Here is a 20,202-nt window from a genome sequence, read left to right as displayed (position 1 = left end):
ATAAAAAAGTAGCTCTCGTACCAGAGAAGACATCAATTCCACAATCCATACACAAAAAACAACCAAAATCACCAGGCACTCAGCAATGGGTGCCTAAGAATCAACTCCAAAACCAGATATACAGTGATGCAAAAGGAGTAATTAAGGAATCAAGGAAAAAAGTTCAAATTACAAACAAGGGATAGAGATGGCCTTCAAATGTTAGCCACTAGCAGTGTTCCAAATGAAGCCATAATCAACAAGGCACTCATAAGCAATGGATTCAAAGGGATTTGCTAGTTACACAAGGCTATTACCAAGGAAATACAACAATATGGGTGCCAAAATCCCACCCAAATTTCATTCTGCAAATACCTTCAAAAACATAGTAAAAGGGACAATAAGAGCAACCAAAACCAATTCCCAGCTAAAACAAATGCTAGGAAAGCACAAATATTGGTGTGGAGAAAGAAGCCAATTAAATAGGATGAACTAAAGATAGCACTCCCGCCAACTGCACCCACCAAAATAGAAGAGCTGGGAAAATTTATTGAGAAGAAAAAAGAAAAGGTGCAACCAATTGAGACAGAGACAAATCTAAATCAACAAGATTCAGTAGAGGCACTCTTTAGTTGGATAGAGGGAAAGATCAAGCACTCTGACACGGAGTTAAAATGATTGTAACAACAAACACCTAGAAGTGCCAAAGTACCACCTTGGTTTTCGTGGTAATAAACAAAAAGGAAGTACAAAGGTATCCTCCATTAATCAAAAGTGGATACAAGGTAAAATTGTTTAAAATGAAACATGATCATTCACTTTATTCAACCAACTTTTGACTCCATAATTGAGTGTTTGAGCACGAAAGGAATATAGGGTATCAACCTTGTACGCACTCAATATAAAACAGTTCACACCTGAATTGGTTCCAAAATAGTTCACGCCATGAAACAGTCCAAAACAATTCACACCATGAACTAGTTCTAAATGGTTCACATCACGCGAACCGCCTTACTACTTTCACGGCGTGAAACGGTCACCTATACCTTGATTGTTTGTGCATTTTGCATTTGCAATTCTTCATCGTGTGTGCATCACTAAGCATTACCTCTCCCCGCTTTGGATTTCCAAGTGTTCGTCTGCCCGCGTAATCGGCATCTTCGAGTTGAGGTGGGAGCTTGTGCCTTGGTTTTGTGTTCTTTTTTTTATTCTTTCCTTCTTTTACGTAATCAAGTTGCATGTCATGATTAATTACTGCAAAAAACCCAAATTGTGATTGCTGCATGCGATGGTATAGGATCTTTATACCTAGGTATGCTCAGATAGCATCCCCTTTAACTAACCTTATCAAGAAAAGTACACTTTTTCAGTGGACTGCAATGTGTCAGAGTGCCTTTGACAAGCTGAAGATAGCCTTAGTAACCAACCCTGTCCTTAAATTGCCAGATTTTACCAAACCCTTTGAGGTAGTTGCTGATGCCAAGTGGATTTGCCTTAGGTGGTGCTCTAATGCAAGAAGGTCATGCAGTGGCCTATGAATCTAGAAAACTCAGAACACATGAGAGGAATTATGTCATCCATGACTTGGAGTTACTCTCAGTAGTGTATGCTTTGAAGTTGTGGAGACATTATCTTTTGGGACAAAGATTCACCTTGATGACATATCATCAAAGTCTGAAGTGGATCTTCACCCAAAGGGATCTCAACATGTGTCAAAGGAGATGGATGCAGACCCTACAAGAATTTGATTTTGAAATAAAGTATCGGTCGGCGGGGAAAGAAAATGTGGCTGCAGATGCACTTAGTAGAAAAGACTCCTTGCTTGCAATTACAGTGGTGTCAAATCCATTGATCAATGAAGCAAAGGAGAAAATCATGCAGGACAAATTCTTTGCCCCTATTGCTACCCTTCTGATGCAGGAAAGCAAGACTCCTCGGGAAATGAGTCGAGTTCTTGGATACAAACTGGATGAAGGATGCATGTATTATAATAATCGGCTATGTATCCCCAATGATGCAAGAATAAAGGGAAGAAGCCCATGATAGCCTGATAGCTGGACATGCAGGGTTTATAAAAACCTATATGTCTGTGAAGAAAAGCTTCTTCTAGCCAGGACTTAAAAAGGATGTACTTGATCATGTAAGGAAATGCTTAATGTGCCAAAGGGTCAAGGCAGTGAGAGCCAAGATGCCAGGGAAACTGTAGCCTCTAGACATTCCACAGATGAAGTGGGAATGCATCAGTATGGACTTTGTCACTGGATTACCTTCAGTGCAATCAGGTTACAACTCCATTTTTGTGGTAGTTGACCGGTTAACCAAAGTTGCCCATCTGATTCCAGTGAAAGAAACATACTCTGTAGTGGATGTTGCCAGAGTTTTCCTTAAGGAGATCTTCAGATTGCAAAGTTTACCCTGGAGGATAGTAAGTGACCAAGATCCCAAATTGACATCGAAATTCTGGACTGCATTCTTTGAAGGAGTAGGAACTTTCTTGGATCTCTGCACAGCCTACCACCCCGAAACAGATGGCTAGACGGAAAGGGTGAATCAAGTAATTGAATATATCCTTCGGTCATGCTGCAGCAAGGAACCCAAGAAGTGGTTAAGTCATTTGCATCTAGTCGAATTTGCTTACAATGCTTCTTATCATCGCAACATTGGGATGAGTCCTTTCAAAGCTTTGTATGGACAAGATTGCCTTACACCGTTGACTTGGTCTGACCCATTGATCAGACTCAAAATGTCTAGACAAATGCTTGATGACATGGACCAGTAGATGCAATCAATCCGTAAAGATATAAAGGCAGCCCAAGATAGGCAAAAGCAGTATGCAGATAAAAAGAGATCTGAGAGAGAGTTTGAAGAATCAAATATGGTCTTTATTCGAGTACGACCAAAAAGAAGTTCCTTATCCTTAGGAAAGTACAAGAAGGTCTCTCCCAGATATTGTGGACCGTATGCTGTCATAAAGAAAGTGGGCGATCTAGCCTACAAACTTCTTCTGCCTCCCCATCTCAAAATACATGATGTGTTCCATGTCAATTTGCTTAAGAAGTATGTATCTAGTCCGAATCACGTGCTGGATGATGAGCAATTGATCTCTCCGACTTAAGGCCAGATGGTACTCCAACGTGAGGAAATCCTTGATGTTCAGGAGAAGATTCTCAGGAGCAGAGTCCTCAGAGAATTCTTAGTAAAGTGGAAGTTCTTCCCTCTAGAATAACATGCCACCTGGGAGAAAGAAGAAGAGTTGGCGAAGGATTACCCTCACTTTGCAAGATGAGGACATCTCGCGTTTTTCAAGTGGGAGAGGATGTAAGATTCCTCCTCAGCCTGAATATCAAATAAGCCTCTACTTCCATCCCTTGTAATCATTCTATGTATCTGAATACAAGAAAATATCATTTTTCCTTATTTTGCCTAGTGAGATAAAAAAAATCTAGAGAGTGGTAAATCAAAATTGAGATATTTTTGGATAAATAAATTCTTCAAATATCAAAAAAATGTTTCCTTGAAATAGAAAATCAAAATAGATTTTCTAAGGTGCAATTGGAATTAATTAAAATTGATTTAGAAGACCTTAGCCTAAGGGTCCAGATTTTTGAATTTTTTTTTACTATGGTCCAATTAAGGTTCCTATGGACCAATAAGATTAAACCAAGTGTTGGGACAAGATAAATCCAAAGAACAAAAGAAAATACCCAAAAATGAGTAAATGCCCACATAAGATGAAGAGTTGACCAAGTACTAGGTTTATTAGTTAAAAATTATGGTGTATTAATAAAAAAATAAGATATTTTGGAGTAATCATGCATTTTTGACACATGTGTAAGGAAAAGGGAGACTTTTAAGGAGGTGCCTATTTCACATGCTTAGATGAGTTTAAAACTCAAAAATAATTGGATATTTTTGTCTCTCCTCTCTCTCCTAAATCAAACCAAATAAAAAAGGGAGCCAAACTGGTCCAAAACTTGTCCAAATCTAGCCAAACTGAAGCTAGAAAATTCTAGAACTCAGTTGGACTCAGTTAGTGGCCTCTCTCTCCTATAAATAAATCCTCATTCCTTTGTATTATTATCTGTGAATTAAACTATGCCGGTATTACTCTAAACTAAGCTTAATCTATTATCCTCTAAAAACCTCTACAAAATTGAAGAGATTGGAGCTTCTCTCTCTCTTCAATCTTCCTTGGTGACTCCTACGATATACCAAACCAATTGATTGGTTGGGGGCCTCTACAGTGACTAAAGAATCAAGCATTTTAGGAGGTTAAGAGTGGATTATGGTCTTTTTTCTATAATTTCTAAATGTTTCTTTCTTCTCAACCCCTCTCAAGATTGAGAAGCTTTAATTTGAATGGCTTTTGAATATTATTGAAATTTTTTAATGTATTGTAATAAAGAAACACATAAATTCTCATTTATGCTTAATTTTAATGATTTTTAAGCATTTCTCTCTCTCCCCCCAAAGAAAGGTCATTCCTATGACCTATTCTCAATCCAAATGAAGCTTCTCTCATGAAGCATTTCTCTAATCCAAAAGTAATTTTTATTCTTGATTAATGGGAAGCCAAAATAATAGCTTTTTAATGCTTTTATGATATTTATTTCATAGAGAAATTATGAATCAATCCATGATTGGATAATGATCCAATTAGTGGTCATTCTAATCATATTAATAATATTAAACTTCATTCTCTCAATTAAATTGAGAACTATCAGTAATAGTAGCGGAGCTATGGTAAATTTTTTGTAAAATAAACACATAAAATATTTTCATTCATAATATGAAAAGAGGACTTCCTACCATATTCTAGGAATTATCATCCTAGTCTAATTGAATGATTCTCATTGTAATCATGAAGAAATTTATTTTTATGATTATACATAAAAATATGAAAAGAGGACTTCCTACCATATTCTAGGAATTATCATCCTAGTCTAATTGAATGATTCTCATTGTAATCATGAAGAAATTTATTTTTATGATTATACATAAAAATATTTTCATTCATAATATGAAAAGAGGACTTCCTACCATATTCTAGGAATTATCATCCTAGTCTAATTGAATGGTTCTCATTGTAATCATGAAGAAATTTATTTTTATGATTATACATAAAAATATTTTCATTCATAATATGAAAAGAGGACTTCCTACCATATTCTAGGAATTATCATCCTAGTCTAATTGAATGATTCTCATTGTAATCATGAAGAAATTTATTTTTATGATTATACATAATTAGTAAATTAGAAAAAAGAGGAAATTTTGATAATTTATTTTTATGTTAAAAGAGTAATTCCCAAGACATTGGAAATCCATGTAGTCCAATGATTTAGAGAATAAAATTGGAATGCTAAAATAATGTATAATTTATGAAAGATTTTAGCTAAATTTATCTTTTTGTATAGATAAACTTTTATGATGAAAGAGGAATTTCCACCATATTGAAATTCAAATATTTAAATAAGGAAAGTATAATTCCTAGTGCAAAGGAATTAATGAAGATTTTTATTTAATGTTTAAGAGAAAATATAGTTAAATTTATCTTTTTGTATAGATAAATTTTTATGATGAAAGAGGAATTCCCACCATATTGGAATCCAGTTAATTAAATGAAGAAAGTGTAATTCCTAGTGCAAAGTAATTAATGGAGTTTTTTATTTAAATTTTAAGAGAAAAATTTAATTAAAGTTATCTTTTTGCATAGATAAGTTTAAATGATAAAAGATGAATTCCTACTATATTGGAATTCAAATGTTTAGATAAGAAAAGTGGAATTTTTAGCTTAAAGGAATTAATGGTTATTTTTATGTAATTTTTAAGAAGAATTTTAATAGATTTAATTTAGGGAAAAGAGGAATTCCCATGATAATTGGATTACACTCATTAAAATGAGAAAAAGAAAGATTTCAAGTTTATTAAAAAATAGGTATTGATATTTTAGTTAAAAGATGAATTTCCATGATAATTGAGAAAAGATGGATTTGAATTAGATTCTAATGTCAAAAGATGAATTTCCATCATAATTCTACCTAATGAATTAAGGTTGAGAATTTATGTGGGAAAAAGAAAATCTTGGATAATTGAATTGGAAAAATCACTAAATGGATATTTACCCAAAAACTAGATGTTTAGTTGAAAGGAATCCTGGTAGAACTAAACTGAATGAATTTAGTTAGACTACGTGAGGTCGGACAGTAAACCTAATTGTCCTTCTCTCAAGTTGCACACAATATGGAACAAGCTAGCATCCATGCTCAACAACTTCAAGAGATCCACATTACATTCCAAGCCAAGGAAGAGATTACAAAAGAACTTGACATCAATATCTGCAGCTCTCAAGGATGCTGATCACAAAGTGCTCCAACTTCAAACAGAAAGGGAAAAAATAAACAAAGCCAATGCAAAGAAAGTACGAGCCCTACATGAGACCATCTATAATGTTGCAGATTACCTAGCAGCTCCAAGCTAGTGAAGCATTGGTAGCTGAAAGGCTTCAGAAGATTGCAGAGACTTAGGAGTTGGAAGCCTCGGCCAGACGAGCACATGAAGTTTCCATAAGACGCTTTGAGGAATTAGATGTAGCAAGAGTAGTCAAAGAAACAGCCATTTCAGATCTTCTAACCACCAAAGATTCAAGGATACAGGAATTGGAGTGCCAACTAGCGATCCAAGAACACAATGAAAGACAAGAGCCTATTAGACGAGTTGCACCTACTTCTTGAGCTAGCCTCAGATATAGGTTCGTGCGAGTGACTCCTCAGGCCCCTCCTCAAACTTTGACTCTCTTTCTGTCTACACTAACACTCTCTTTACTACAATATGAAATAAATCTACTTGATGACTTAAGCCTAGGAGATTTAACACTAATTAAACAAAATACAAAACATGATGCTGACCCTACCATTATTATGGGGATTTTCTGGGGGGACCTAGTACTAACTGATCCAAAATATCTATTACATCCTATTGTGCTCAAGATGTGTAGTCGGTGTCGGGTGCTACAAAACTTAGACATCCTAGACAACAGTGTCAAAAAACTAGACCTATTTGTACCAGATGATATTCTTAATACACCGGTCAATTATGAGGTTGTAGCTCGCAGTTACCAATGGATAATCAGTCATGGGTGGTTAGAAGTTTATAATACCCATCAACACTTAAATCTATGTGAGTCTAGCCTCTATCATCCATTTGGCATTCTTAAACTTTATCACAATATACACATGTTGAGATATCGAGCTCGTCTAGTGAGGCGATGGCCACTGTGATGACCCGCCTGGGGGATAGGCCCCACACTTACACCACTGGCATGGTTGGTGAGATCATGGGAGATATGCGGCCAGTGGGATGACAGGCTGTGTGACAGCCATTCTAGAGACTGGCATAGTTATAGCGCCAGCTCATTTAGTCGGGTTCACACTATAGAGAACCCGTGTATGTATTGGTTGAGTACCTTCCATATTATTGTGTACTCTTATCTTGTATATGTGTGTTGAGTGTTGACTAGAGAAGAAGAAGATTTTCAGCCTCTCACCTTGTGTGTTCTCTATTAGGGTTTTGTGAGTGTGTGTGTGTGCTTGCAAGAGCTCAAGCTCTCTTCCCCCCTGCATCTTTTCATGGTATCAGAGCCTGGTTCGTGCTAAGGGCTGAGCTGCAAGCAAGAGAACCACAGGAAACGGTACGAGGGTAAGAGCTTTAACTACTCTTCCCTATTGTATTGGTGACTACACCCTTGTCGGGAGCTCTACGGGAGGCACCGGCAAACGGTCTCTGATTGAGGAGCTTTCTTCGTGGGAGTAAAGCTATAGGGCAACTATACAGTCCTTTGGACTGAATAGTCCTTTGGACTGAATTTTCGGGCCGAAAACGCGTTTCGGGCGCGTCTGGACCTCCGTTTTTCAGAAAGCAGGCGATTTCGAGCACTGCGGGTAAGTCATCGATTCTCTGCAGAACTCTGTTTTAAGAACTGCAGGAAGACAGATTGACTGTGCAGAAAATACAGCATTTGTGCAGAAAAACCAGAGTGCAGTTTCTGGTAAAATTGTGTGTTTGACAAGATGTCTAATGATGGCATAACACAGATTGTGGCTGAGAAGCTGGATAAGAATAACTTCCATGCTTGGAGGTTTAGGTTAACGAATTTCCTGATGGGAAAAGGCTATTGGGACTACATAGAAGGTGAGCATGAAGAGGCACCGGAGATACCGGATATAAATCCGACTGCTGCAGATGTGAAAGAGTTTAAAGACTGGAACCAAGGAGCCAGGAAAGTAATGTATTGGCTTTCCATTAGTATACAGGACACCATGATTGGGCACATTCAGGATGCCAAGTCCCCCAAGGAGGCGTGGGACACCTTGGTAAAGCTTTATGAAACAAACACCAAGGCACGTAAGATACAGTTGAAGAATGAACTTCATACTGTGGAGAAAAAGAGCATGTCTGTGAATGACTATGCATTGAAGATCAAGGGTATTGTGGAATCCCTTGCATCTATTGGTGTGTCAGTAGATGATGATGATAAGGTGGAGGTCTGTCTACGTGGTCTCGGGCCACAATACAAGGCGTTTAAGACGTCTATTCAGACTCGAGAAAACATTCCCAACTTAACAGATTTGGTGTCTATGCTGATTATCGAAGAGAAGAGCTTAGGTGAAGACCAACAGTCTTCACAAAGCAAAAACAGTTCAGAGCAACAGGCCTTCTACACGAGTTCAGGAAGAGGACGAGGTAGAGGAGGCCGTGGACGCGGTCAAGGAGGTGGCCGAATAGGTAATCAGAATTATGGCCAGCAGTAGCAGCAACAACAACAGTCCCAGAATCAACAACAACAACAACACGCAGGTGGAAGAGGCAAATTCAGAGGCAGGGGGAGTCAAAGAGGACGTGGAAATTGGCAAAGGCAGTACAATGATGCACGTGAATGCTATTATTGTGGTAAGACTGGACATGTGCAGGCAGAATGTTATAAGAAGCAAGCTGACATGCAAAATGGGAAAGTGCAGCAAAACAACTATGCATCCTCCTCAAGCAGAAATAATGAGGACAATGAAAGGTTGTTTGTTATGCAGCATGTCGTGAATGCCATGTCTGAAAATGTTGATGCAGCACAAAAAGATAATGTATGGTATGTGGATTCAGGCGCTTCGAACCACATGACGAGTCATGGGGAGTGGTTCAAGGAGATGAAAAACCCGGAAAGACCAGGTTTTGTGGAAACAGGGGATGACACTGCTCATCCAATTGCCCACGTTGGAGATGTGCCATTGTCTATGCAGGATGGCAAAGTGAAGTACCTTGCAGATGTACTTCATGTACCGAACATAACAAAGAATCTGGTTTCAGTTGGCCAGATGATTGAGCAGGGTTTGCAGGTTCGGTTTAACCCTGATGGGTGTTATGTTGAAGATTTTAAAGACAAGTGCAGGTTGGTTGCAAAAGGCAACAGAGTGGGCAGAATGTTTACGTTGGATGTAGACATGCCTGAGATGAGTGTTGCGATGTTTGCAAATGGTTCAGGAATTGTTGCAGACAGAGACATATGGCATAAAATAATTGGACATGTGAATGTGCAGAGATTGAAGTCTATGCAGACAAAAGGAATTGTGACAGGGCTGCCAAAATTTAAAGTGGAAGGTATGCATAAAATCTGTGAAGCATGCCAATTTGGGAAGCAAACAAAGCATGTGTTTCCACGTAACAGATATGTGAGCAGAAATGCACTAGATGTTGTGCATTCAGATGTATGGGGTCCTACGAAGACCATATCTATGGGAGGCTGCAGGTATTATGTGACTTTCATTGATGACCACACAAGGAAAGTGTGGGTATATTTCATGAAGGAGAAGAGTGAGGTGTTCACTCACTTTCAGAATTTCAGATTTTTGGTTGAAAAGCAAACAGGGAAATATGTAAAGTGCCTAAGGTCAGATGGAGGGGGAGAGTACTTCTCCAATGAGTTCTCTGAATATTTGAAGAAGAATGGTATTCAGAGACAGTACACATGCAGATACACTCCGCAGCAAAATGGAGTTGCTGAGCGGAAAAACAGGCACATTGCTGAGATTGCGCGAGCATTGATGGAAGAGAAGAATATGCCGCATTGCTATTGGGCTGAGGCTGTTTCTACAGCAGTATACATCATGAACAGGACTCCAACTGCAGCCATACATGATGTAACTCCAGAGGAGAGGTTTACTGGCAGAAAACCAGATTTGTCTCATCTGAAAGTCTTTGGATGCATTGCATATGTGCATGTGCCAGATGAGCTAAGAACTAAGCTGGATCCAAAAGCTAAAAAATGTGTGTTTATTGGATATTCCCTTGAGCAAAAGGGATACAGGTGTTATAACCCTGCTACACGTGAGTTGAGGGTAAGCAGGGATGTTGTCTTTGATGAGATGAGCAGCTGGTATGCTGTTGAAAAAGAAGCCGTCGGGGCTGATGTGAGTGGAAGTGTGGTTGCACAGAATGCAGGTCAGCAATCACAGTCTTTGAGTGGACCAGGAGAGTCCTCATCTAGTGGGTCTGTTGATAGACCATGGAGTGGCACGCTGCGTCATAATACCAGCCCTGCAAATGTGATTAGTACATCACGTAAAGGAAAAGAGAAAGTGGTTGAGCCCCTTGGTATGCCTGACATTTCTGCAGGGCATTCTCATGTTAGTGGCTCAGATATGAGCCTTGATGAGGAGCTTGGGATCCCAGCTATGAGAACACCTGGTGTAAAGAAGGCTATGGAAGCCATGAATGAAAAGCTGCGAAGATCAGGGAGAGTGAAGAACCCTATGCAGAGATTTACATATGATGGTTATGTGGCACATCACTATGCATATATGGCAAAGGTTGTGCAGGTTGTAGAGCCCACATGCATTGATGAGGCTGTTGGAAATGTGTGTTGGGAGAAAGCAATGGATGAGGAGATGGATGCACTATATGGAAATGAGACTTGGGATTTAGTGCTGGGAGAAAGCAATGGATTTAGTGTGTTGGAAATGTGTGTTGGGAGAAAGCAATGGATGAGGAGATGGATGCACTATATGGAAATGAGACTTGGGATTTAGTGCAATTGCCTGAAGGCAAGAAAGCCATTGGATGCAAGTGGGTGTACAAAGTTAAACATAACAGTGATGGGAGCATAAACAGGTACAAGGCTAGATTGGTAGCCAAAGGATATGCGCAGACATATGGGATTTATTATGAGGAAACCTTCAGCCCAGTTGCCAAGATGGCAACGGTGAGAGTTGTGATAGCAGTGGCTGCGTCAAAGCAATGGTCTTTACATCAGATGGATGTAAAGAATGCATTCTTGCATGGGGATTTGCAAGAAGAGGTGTATATGTTGCAGCCACCTGGTTATGAGGATGTGGGTCACCCCGAGCATGTTTGCAGGTTGAAGAAAGCCTTGTATGGCTTAAAGCAAGCACCAAGAGCATGGTCTGACAAGATTTCTGAATATCTTGTCACTATTGGCTTTCATGTAGCCAATGCAGATTTCTCATTGTATGTGAGACATGGTGATAGAGGAGTTGTGCTTGTTGTCATCTATGTAGATGACTTGATCATTACGGGGGACCATGATGCAGAGATTTTTGATGTAAAGATCCTGCTTAGACAAAAGGTCGAGATGAAGGATCTGGGGGAGCTCAGATATTTCTTGGGCATTGAGGTGATTAGGTCACCACATGGTATTGGATTACTGCAGAGACAGTATGGCTTGGACATGTTGTCCAAGTATGGTATGACAGGCTGTAAGCCTATTTCTGTGCCATTGGATCAGAATGGCAAGTTGAGTGCAGATTCAGGAGAGATCTTGGAGGATCCTACTATGTACAGGAGCATAGTAGGAAGTTTGATCTACATGACGATCACCAGACCAGATTTGAGCTATGCTGTTGGGTTGGTGAGTCAGTTTATGCAGGTTCCACGAAAACCGCATTTGGATGCAGTGAGACGCATACTGAGGTATGTGAAGTCTACTTTACATTGTGGACTATTCTATGAGACTGGGACAGAGATATGTGTACATGGGTACACAGATGCTGATTGGGCTGGTAGTATCTCAGACAGAAGATCTACCAGTGGATTCATGTTTTCTTTGGGGAGTGCTGCTGTGACTTGGAGCAGCAAGAAGCAGCCTACGGTTGCTCTATCGAGTACAGAGGCCGAGTACAGGGGAGCTGCTATGGCAACATGTGAGGTAGCTTGGTTGAGAAAGCTACTTGCAGATTTGGGTCTATCAGTGGATAGACAAGTTGTCATTTTCTGTGACAACATTAGCAGTATACAGTTGGCCAGGAATCCAGTCTTTCATGCTCGTACGAAGCACATAGAGGTCCACTACCACTTCGTCAGAGAGAAGGTCTTGGCAGACCTTGACCTTGTTTATGTCAGCACAGAGGATCAGGTAGCTGACATCTTCACCAAAGCATTGGGTACAGAGAAGCTCCGCAGATTCAGGGCTTCGCTTGGTGTACATGAGATGGAGTTGAGCTCGAGGGGGAGTGTTGAGATATCGAGCTCGTCTAGTGAGGCGATGGCCACTGATGACCCGCCTGGGGGATAGGCCCCACACTTGCACCACTGGCATGGTTGGTGAGATCATGGGAGATATGCGGCCAGTGGGATGACAGGCTGTGTGACAGCCATTCTAGAGACTGGCATAGTTATAGCGCCAGCTCATTTAGTCGGGTTCACACTATAGAGAACCCGTGTATGTATTGGTTGAGTACCTTCCATATTATTGTGTACTCTTATCTTGTATATGTGTGTTGAGTGTTGAGTAGAGAAGAAGAAGATTTTCAGCCTCTCACCTTGTGTGTTCTCTATTAGGGTTTTGTGAGTGTGTGTGTGTGCTTGCAAGAGCTCAAGCTCTCTTCCCCCCTGCATCTTTTCAACACAAACATCTAGAAGTCATGCTGACTACAGTACACTATAATTTTGATAAAATACACATTGAATATCCTAGCATATCTCCTCAGGATATCATGGAACTACAAGAATTTATGAAGCTCAACAAACCTACCCAACCACCCCCTAGTTCCAAATAAGGTTAAGAGGAAACCTCAAGTTCCTCTACTCATCCAACTCATCCTGTATTTTCCACTCTAGCAAGTAAATTACTAAATCCATACCCGAGTGTTACTCCTACTGACAAATCTCAAGCCAATTGTATATTTTCTAGTCTTCCTTCTCATCCCTTAGAATTTCCCACTAACACTCTTGCCGCCGAGGGGTTTTCGACACCCAACCCATCTCCACCACGGCCAACTCAAGAGGTTAGTCACACTCTACCATAAGATGCTCTTGAGCCATTTACTGATGATACTATTCTCGAGTCTTTGTATGTTGTAGAATATGAAGGATTCATCAAAGCGGGGAATCCACTTCTAAAGCCAAAGTTAATGTTCAAGGTGTTAATGCAAATAACACCTTTTGAACCTACCAGGTGGATCTTGCTAGAAGCATATTCTGATGTTACATCTACAAACTAGCCATATGTACCATACCCTCTCCGAGCACCAAAGCCAGATTTAGAAGAATTATTGCCCTTAGTTGGAGAAGGCACCTTATGGTCAAATGTGGCAAGGCATACAAAGGTGGCTAACCCGCACTTGGCAGATTTACTTGAAATTCAAAATTGTAACATTCATGATCAGCTACTGCTTTCGCACGTGGAGAAAGGTGAATCCAGTCTATACACAAGGGAGCTATACAACAATTATCACAGAAGATGCCAACCCAAAATTTGAAGATTTCGGTATACTACCAACATGGCGGCAGGAGTACTTGACCATTCTAGAATATAGGCACTAGTACATGTGTGCCCCACCCACACAGAGAGTGGACCCATTATATATGCCACTGAAATAAAGACGGACACCATTGCAATTCTGTGCTGCCAAGCAGAGGGATTCGCATATCTGCTACAACTTTCCTTTATTCTTGCCAGCAACATTCTCAAATAGGACAACAAAGGAAGCAATTGCTGACTTGGATACATGCATGCCATCGCATCCTAGATCCTTCTATTATGGGGCCAGTGTCTGATTTTTAAAGTTGATCGTGGTTTTTATTGATCAACCCATAGAGAGATATGATATATATGATGCCGATCAACTACAATTCGACATGAATCAAGGCCCTACGAGCATACATGCATGTAACATTAGAAGATATGGTAGACACCGTGTTCTGGAGATCACACTCTGCTCACTCCCAATTAAGATTAACAATTATGCTCCTCCATTTGAGGACATTAATAAGTGTCATGCAAAGGCACTATAAAAGTTGTAACATTATGAGATATTCAAAGATATGGTAGACATCAGGTTCTAGAGATCACACTTTGCATTCAGAAGAATCTTGTAAAAGCTTCAATCACGCCGCAACTTCTATCATCTCATGAGTTCGGCGACCAGATCTTTAGGCCTCCGTGGGACAGGTTTTGAGGACAGAACCTATATCAAGTAGGGGGGATGTTAATCCGAGTTAGGATTAACAATTAAGCTGCTCCTCCATTTGAGGACATTAATAAGTGTCATGCAAAGGCACTATAAAAGTTGTAACATTATGAGATATTGGCCACCCAAGGCCTAAGTTAGTAATTTTTCGGTGCCCAAGTGTGGATAAGGGCCAATTGTATATAAGGTACTTTCTCATAATGAATGGATACAATCCCCCTTTGTGCTATGAGAGTTCTTGCCTTGTCTTGAGAGAGAGAGTGTGAGAGAATACTCTGGTACATGTGCCTTCTCTATACTTGTATGTTTGTATAGAGAAGTGAGAGAGAGAGAGATTGCCTTGTATGGTGGTGTGAGCGACTCTACGGTGACAGTGTGGAGGTGAAGCTTGGAGGATTGGAGCTTCTCAAAGTAAGCTTGGAGACCTCAAGGGACACAAGCTTGGAGACCTCAAGGGACACAAGCTCGAAGCATTGCTAAGTTCCCTTATGACAGTTGTGTTCTATTGCTTCTTCCAAAGGTGAATGCATAGAGTTTCTTCTTAAAGGTGTGGTAGCCCATAACACTCGTAGTGGTGATCTTGGCATAGGTGCACTCCAAATCAAAAAAATAAAAAGTGCAATCATTAGGAGGGTTTTTTAAACTAAGATTTGGATGGCATTTGAAATTTTTTTATAATTTTTTAAAGAAAAAGGGGTAATTTTATTAAGTCCAAATTCGTTTCAAGAAAACGATATTATTTAATACGCACATATGTTGTATATAGGTCTTCCTAAAAGTAAACCCCTCGATCTCTCATATGGACTTAAAAAGTATGATCCTCTATTTCAGCTTGCCTTTTGTATAGGATATATTTAGGATCTTCACAGTAGAATATTTTCAATGTGGAAGAATAAAGCTTTGAAAGGGTAGAAGACCTATAAAAGGTTAAATGAATCTGGTGGCTTAGGTAAAAGAATGTGGATACATCAATTCAAGACTTTATGAAAGTCTACTACTTTATATAGTTTAGTTTTTTATGAGCGAGTTTTATCTCATCTTTGTAGGGAGGACTTTCATTTCATCTTATTTGTATTGGCTTTGCTATTTGGGTCTAGAAATAGACTCTATAATGTTTGTAGTGTTTTTCATAAATTATAGAGTTTATGATGTTGTCTGTTATAATCTTTTTGAGCACTTGTTAAATATTGTGCATATTTGTGTATAGTGATAAAGCTTGTTCCAAGAAAGTTCATTAAAAAAAAGTCTCTTTCATTCATGAAATTTACAAAATAATTTTTTATTTGAAAAATAATATTTCTTTAAGTTGTGTGGACTCCTTCTAGTTAAGTTGTTTTTATGTCAAAAAATACCAGTTTTATCGAGGTCACATGTGTTGTCTCTTGAAAAACCTATCAAAATTCATGTAGTTTTTTAATGTACACATGGAATTTTAGAGGTGCATTTACAAAAAGTGTGCTCTTGAGCTATTTTTGAGCTTTCACACATTTTGGGAGGGAATATTTTTAGGTAACCCTCTTTAGTTTACCTATTCTGCCCGCAACAGTGTTACTTATAAAAAACAAGAGTTCACACACACTTTATAAAAAATAGTCCTTTTAAAAGAAAACACACATCATATTATTCTTTTCAAAAAGTGAGAAGTATTGCAATCAAAGCAATACATTAAATCTCATTTTGAAGCAAAGTAAACCACTGCAAGTTCGATGAGACATCACAACTCTCCCAGTAGAGACTCCAAACAAGTTTGTTTCCTCCAATCATAAATTAATATCCTAGTGAGGTCTTCAGAAGCTTCCTCCCTTCTCTAGGATTTTTTCCAATTCTTACCCAATCTTTGTCTAAAGTTTTCCATGTACAAGGATGGTCATTTTTAACTCTAGGAATTAAGCCTTATCACAGATCAAAAATTCCTTAGTCATTCTTGAGGGTCTTTAAAGGCTATGTCTCCTTGTTGAGAGTTCCTTATCATACTTCTTAAAACATGCATCTTCTACTTGTCTAGGTCCTATTTTAATCAAAAGTCTCTCAATCTAGCCTTTTTCAAGGCATCCTAAAGTTTGTTATTAGGCCCACACTCTTTTCTTTATTAGAGTGTTCTCAACTTTATGAGTTAAGGGTTGTCATAAACTTTCTCTCTCTAGAAATCTTTTTTTTAAAGAGATTAGGAATTAATCTAATCATTTTTTAGGTCAACTAGATTATCACGGGATAATATTAGGATAGTAATTTATTTCTATGCTTAATCCTACTTGCTCAAGGGGTCATTTCATTCAATTTCTAAATTTGCTTCTTCTTTCTCTAGAATTTTAATTGAGGGATTCTTTTCTCTCTAGAATCATTTACATTTAATGTTAAAAAATAACTCTAAGAATTCCACTAAATAGTTTTAATTTCTTTATTCACCTAAAGCCATTTTCTCTCTAAAAAATCATAACCTTAATTCTCTGATTTTGGGCAAGTTTCCTTTAAAAGGGAAAGGGGGGGAGGGGGAGGGGGGAGAAGGGGATCATTTGTATATACTTTGGGCACCATGATCACATTTATATGCATCCACCTCGGGGGTTCACCTAAAAATATGTAACTATACCACGTGAGTTCAAATGAAGAGGTTTTCTAATTCAAATTTTAAGGTAAGTTTACAAAAATACATTTATAGAAGGGGTTTTTTTAATCGATTTTGAAGAAACCCGTAAGTCCATAAAGAAAAAGGGGTCATTTTACTCATGAAAAATTCAAAGGTAAGAGGTTTTTTAAATACCCTTTGAACGCACGTAATATATAGGGTTTTTTAGTAGTGCACCCCCCGAGGAATCCACCCTACCCCAAGTTCACCCTTATAAATTCTAGAGAAACAATTTAAAAAATATTCCTCTATCCAAGGATTAAATTAATCCTTTTTTCAAGGTCCATTCCTAGCTTTAGAATATACATAGTGCTCACCTAATTGAATTAATCAAAACTAGAGACACACCCATATGAAAACCTTTGACCTTGATAAATTCCTAGGGTCCTTGTCTATTTATTTATGCAATTTAATTTAATTCAAAGTGGACCAATCAAAAGCAAGAAAATGATAAAAAAAAGTCAATTTTTAATTATAGATATGAGTTGTACCTTTTTAGGGTTGAATTTGATTTGTTGTACATGTAAAATTTGATGAAGTATACTTGCATCATACCTTGGAAGTCCACAATGTTTTTTATGTCTGTCTAGGTACTTGGATTACTCAAAATGACACATTTTTGGTACTTTTGAATAGGTTTAATGGTTAGAAAGGGGGTTGTACTACTAGTCTAGGATAAGTACTTGGCACAAATGATGGTTGGCAGCCTCCACATGGTGCTAGTTCCCTAGAGCTAATGTCATGCCATACCTACTATGCAACTCATGCACACCATAGAAATTGGGGGCTAAACTAAACCTTAAACTAACATGCATGCACTTTATCTAAAGTGAACTAATAGAAGGTGCATGACTCTAGGTCTTCATAAACAATTTATCATAAACCACCAATAATTACCATGGGTAGATAGACCACAACTTGCCAACCCAATTCATGGGGGGTAGATAGACCACCACCACCTACCAACCCATCCACCTTGTTTTTTTCTAAACCATGGTTCTTTTAAAGCTTACAAAAATTACCCCTAGTCCAACTAGTTAAATTAATGTGTACACACATAGGTATATATAATAATTTAATTTACCTAAGGAAAAAAACTAGTAATTAAATGCTGTAATATTTTTCATTAATCACTAGCACATAATTTAATTATTTACTTTCTTCTTTTTAATTATTTTTCTCATTTTTTTTAATCTAGTTTATTTGTTGTTGAGGTCGGAACATCGCTAGAATGTCGGAGCCGTGGCCTTGTCCACCACAATTAACACTATGGTCCAACAAATTAATTAAGTCATTATGGATGTAAATCAACCTGCTCAAAGCACGAGGGCATCTTTGTACTATTTTGTAACTATGCATTAAGTAGTATAAAGATGTAATTATATTCTATACACATGCAACTTTTTAGCCAGGTGGTGTTAATCAAACTTAGATCATTCTGTATATCCATCTCATCTACCACTATGTAAATCCATCTTTTAAGTCTTCTTTGTTTTGTTTGCAACAATCAGATAATATGCATGAGTCGATCTGTCTTGTATAAGCATTTCTATTGCACAATCTCTTGTAAATCAATATGTTGTTTTTTGCGTCTTCTTGTGTATGTTTCTATAACAAACTAGTGTATTGCTGCATGCATAACCAAAGACACTTAGTAGGTTTGATCGTAGCAGGTAGTGGTCACCCGACAACACTTTGGTGACCACGATGCCGCTTGTTGCGTGTTTCACTTGTTGCTTGATTTCCTGTGTATTCAACTCAATTTCCTTTGTGTTCAAATCAATCATTCATGTCAGCACGTGAACTGCACTACTTGGCATGGCTAGAAGCTCAGGAGCTCCAGTTTGCTAGATCCAGCTCCAAATCATCACAAGAAGAAGAAGCAGAAGAAGAATCGGTAACTCCACCACAACCTCCACTGTTCATACCACCACCAATCCCCCCACCATCGCCTCCCCGTCTTTTACAACACAACATGCTGCAGTGACCAACTGTCATAGTGAAGTATCCAAAATCCTCCGAGAAATCCTTGGAGGATGCGAATACCCACATCCTTCTCTTTGTTGACAGTGCTTGGCCCGTGAACGTCACCGGGTTGATTGATCAGTCCCACTACCCCCTCCGCACACCGGATTCCCGGTTGGCTGGTAGTGGAAGCAACTCCCTCTTGCGCGCGAGTTAGGGTTTCCCACTCGGGGCCTGGCCCTCAAATGTCCGGGAACGAGACTAATCTGGTGATCATTCCGAAACCGAAACTGGGAAAATTTCCTTTGCCCAAAAAACGGGAACGATTCCACCTTTTTGAATTTCTTAACAAATTTTCTAACGGGGTCAAGAGACTTAACTAACCTTCATCTGATTAAACCAGATAGAAGGAAAACTATTACAGACTTAACTTGAAGAAATCAACGCTTTTTTCCTAATTGAATTAGACAGAGCTGTTGATCTATTCATTTGAGAAGTCTTCAGGTTTTTATTTAACTACTCGAGTTCTAAGCGTATTCCTATTGTTCAATTTCATTATTAAAACTCTACTAATTCCAGCCTCGGCCCATGGGTTAGCCACCGCCCAACCATCGGAATTGGTAGAACTAGACAAGTACTCACCCACCCATAATTGAATGCATTTCTTAACTTTAGCTTTAGAAAACAGATACGCACACACTCCTCTTTAAAACTTGAACTTATAAAATGATCCATTGAACAAACAGTTATTGATTACAGATATCATAACTCAAAATTTCCATCTAGTTCCTTGTTTCACTCTGGACTCTCCGTGGAGACCAGCTTGTCAGTAATCCAGTAACATATTACAATAAATTTTTTTTCATTATCATACATATATATCTTCCATGACATACGCATGGGTGTCCTAAGCACCGCAAGCCCGTGCATCGCCTGGTCAAAACCCTCCAGGATCCTCCTTAGGTGTCATGGTACTTCACTTAGGGACCGCTTAATCGACCCTTTCCCATCGTACCGGAAGCACACCATTTTTCACCATACCGAGGCTGGTCAAGACTGGTCAAGAACTGGGCAAGTTTTTGCCGCGTGAGTCGTCCTTTGACCACTCCCCGCCAGCTGTTACAATCGAACTTCTAGCGTAAATTCTTTTAGGCATCA

The sequence above is a fragment of the Cibotium barometz genome, chromosome 42, assembly GCF_041138505.1.
Source record: "Cibotium barometz isolate CiBa-2024 chromosome 42, ASM4113850v1, whole genome shotgun sequence".
Classification (NCBI taxonomy): domain Eukaryota; kingdom Viridiplantae; phylum Streptophyta; class Polypodiopsida; order Cyatheales; family Cibotiaceae; genus Cibotium; species Cibotium barometz.
This window is presented reverse-complemented; position numbering follows the sequence as displayed.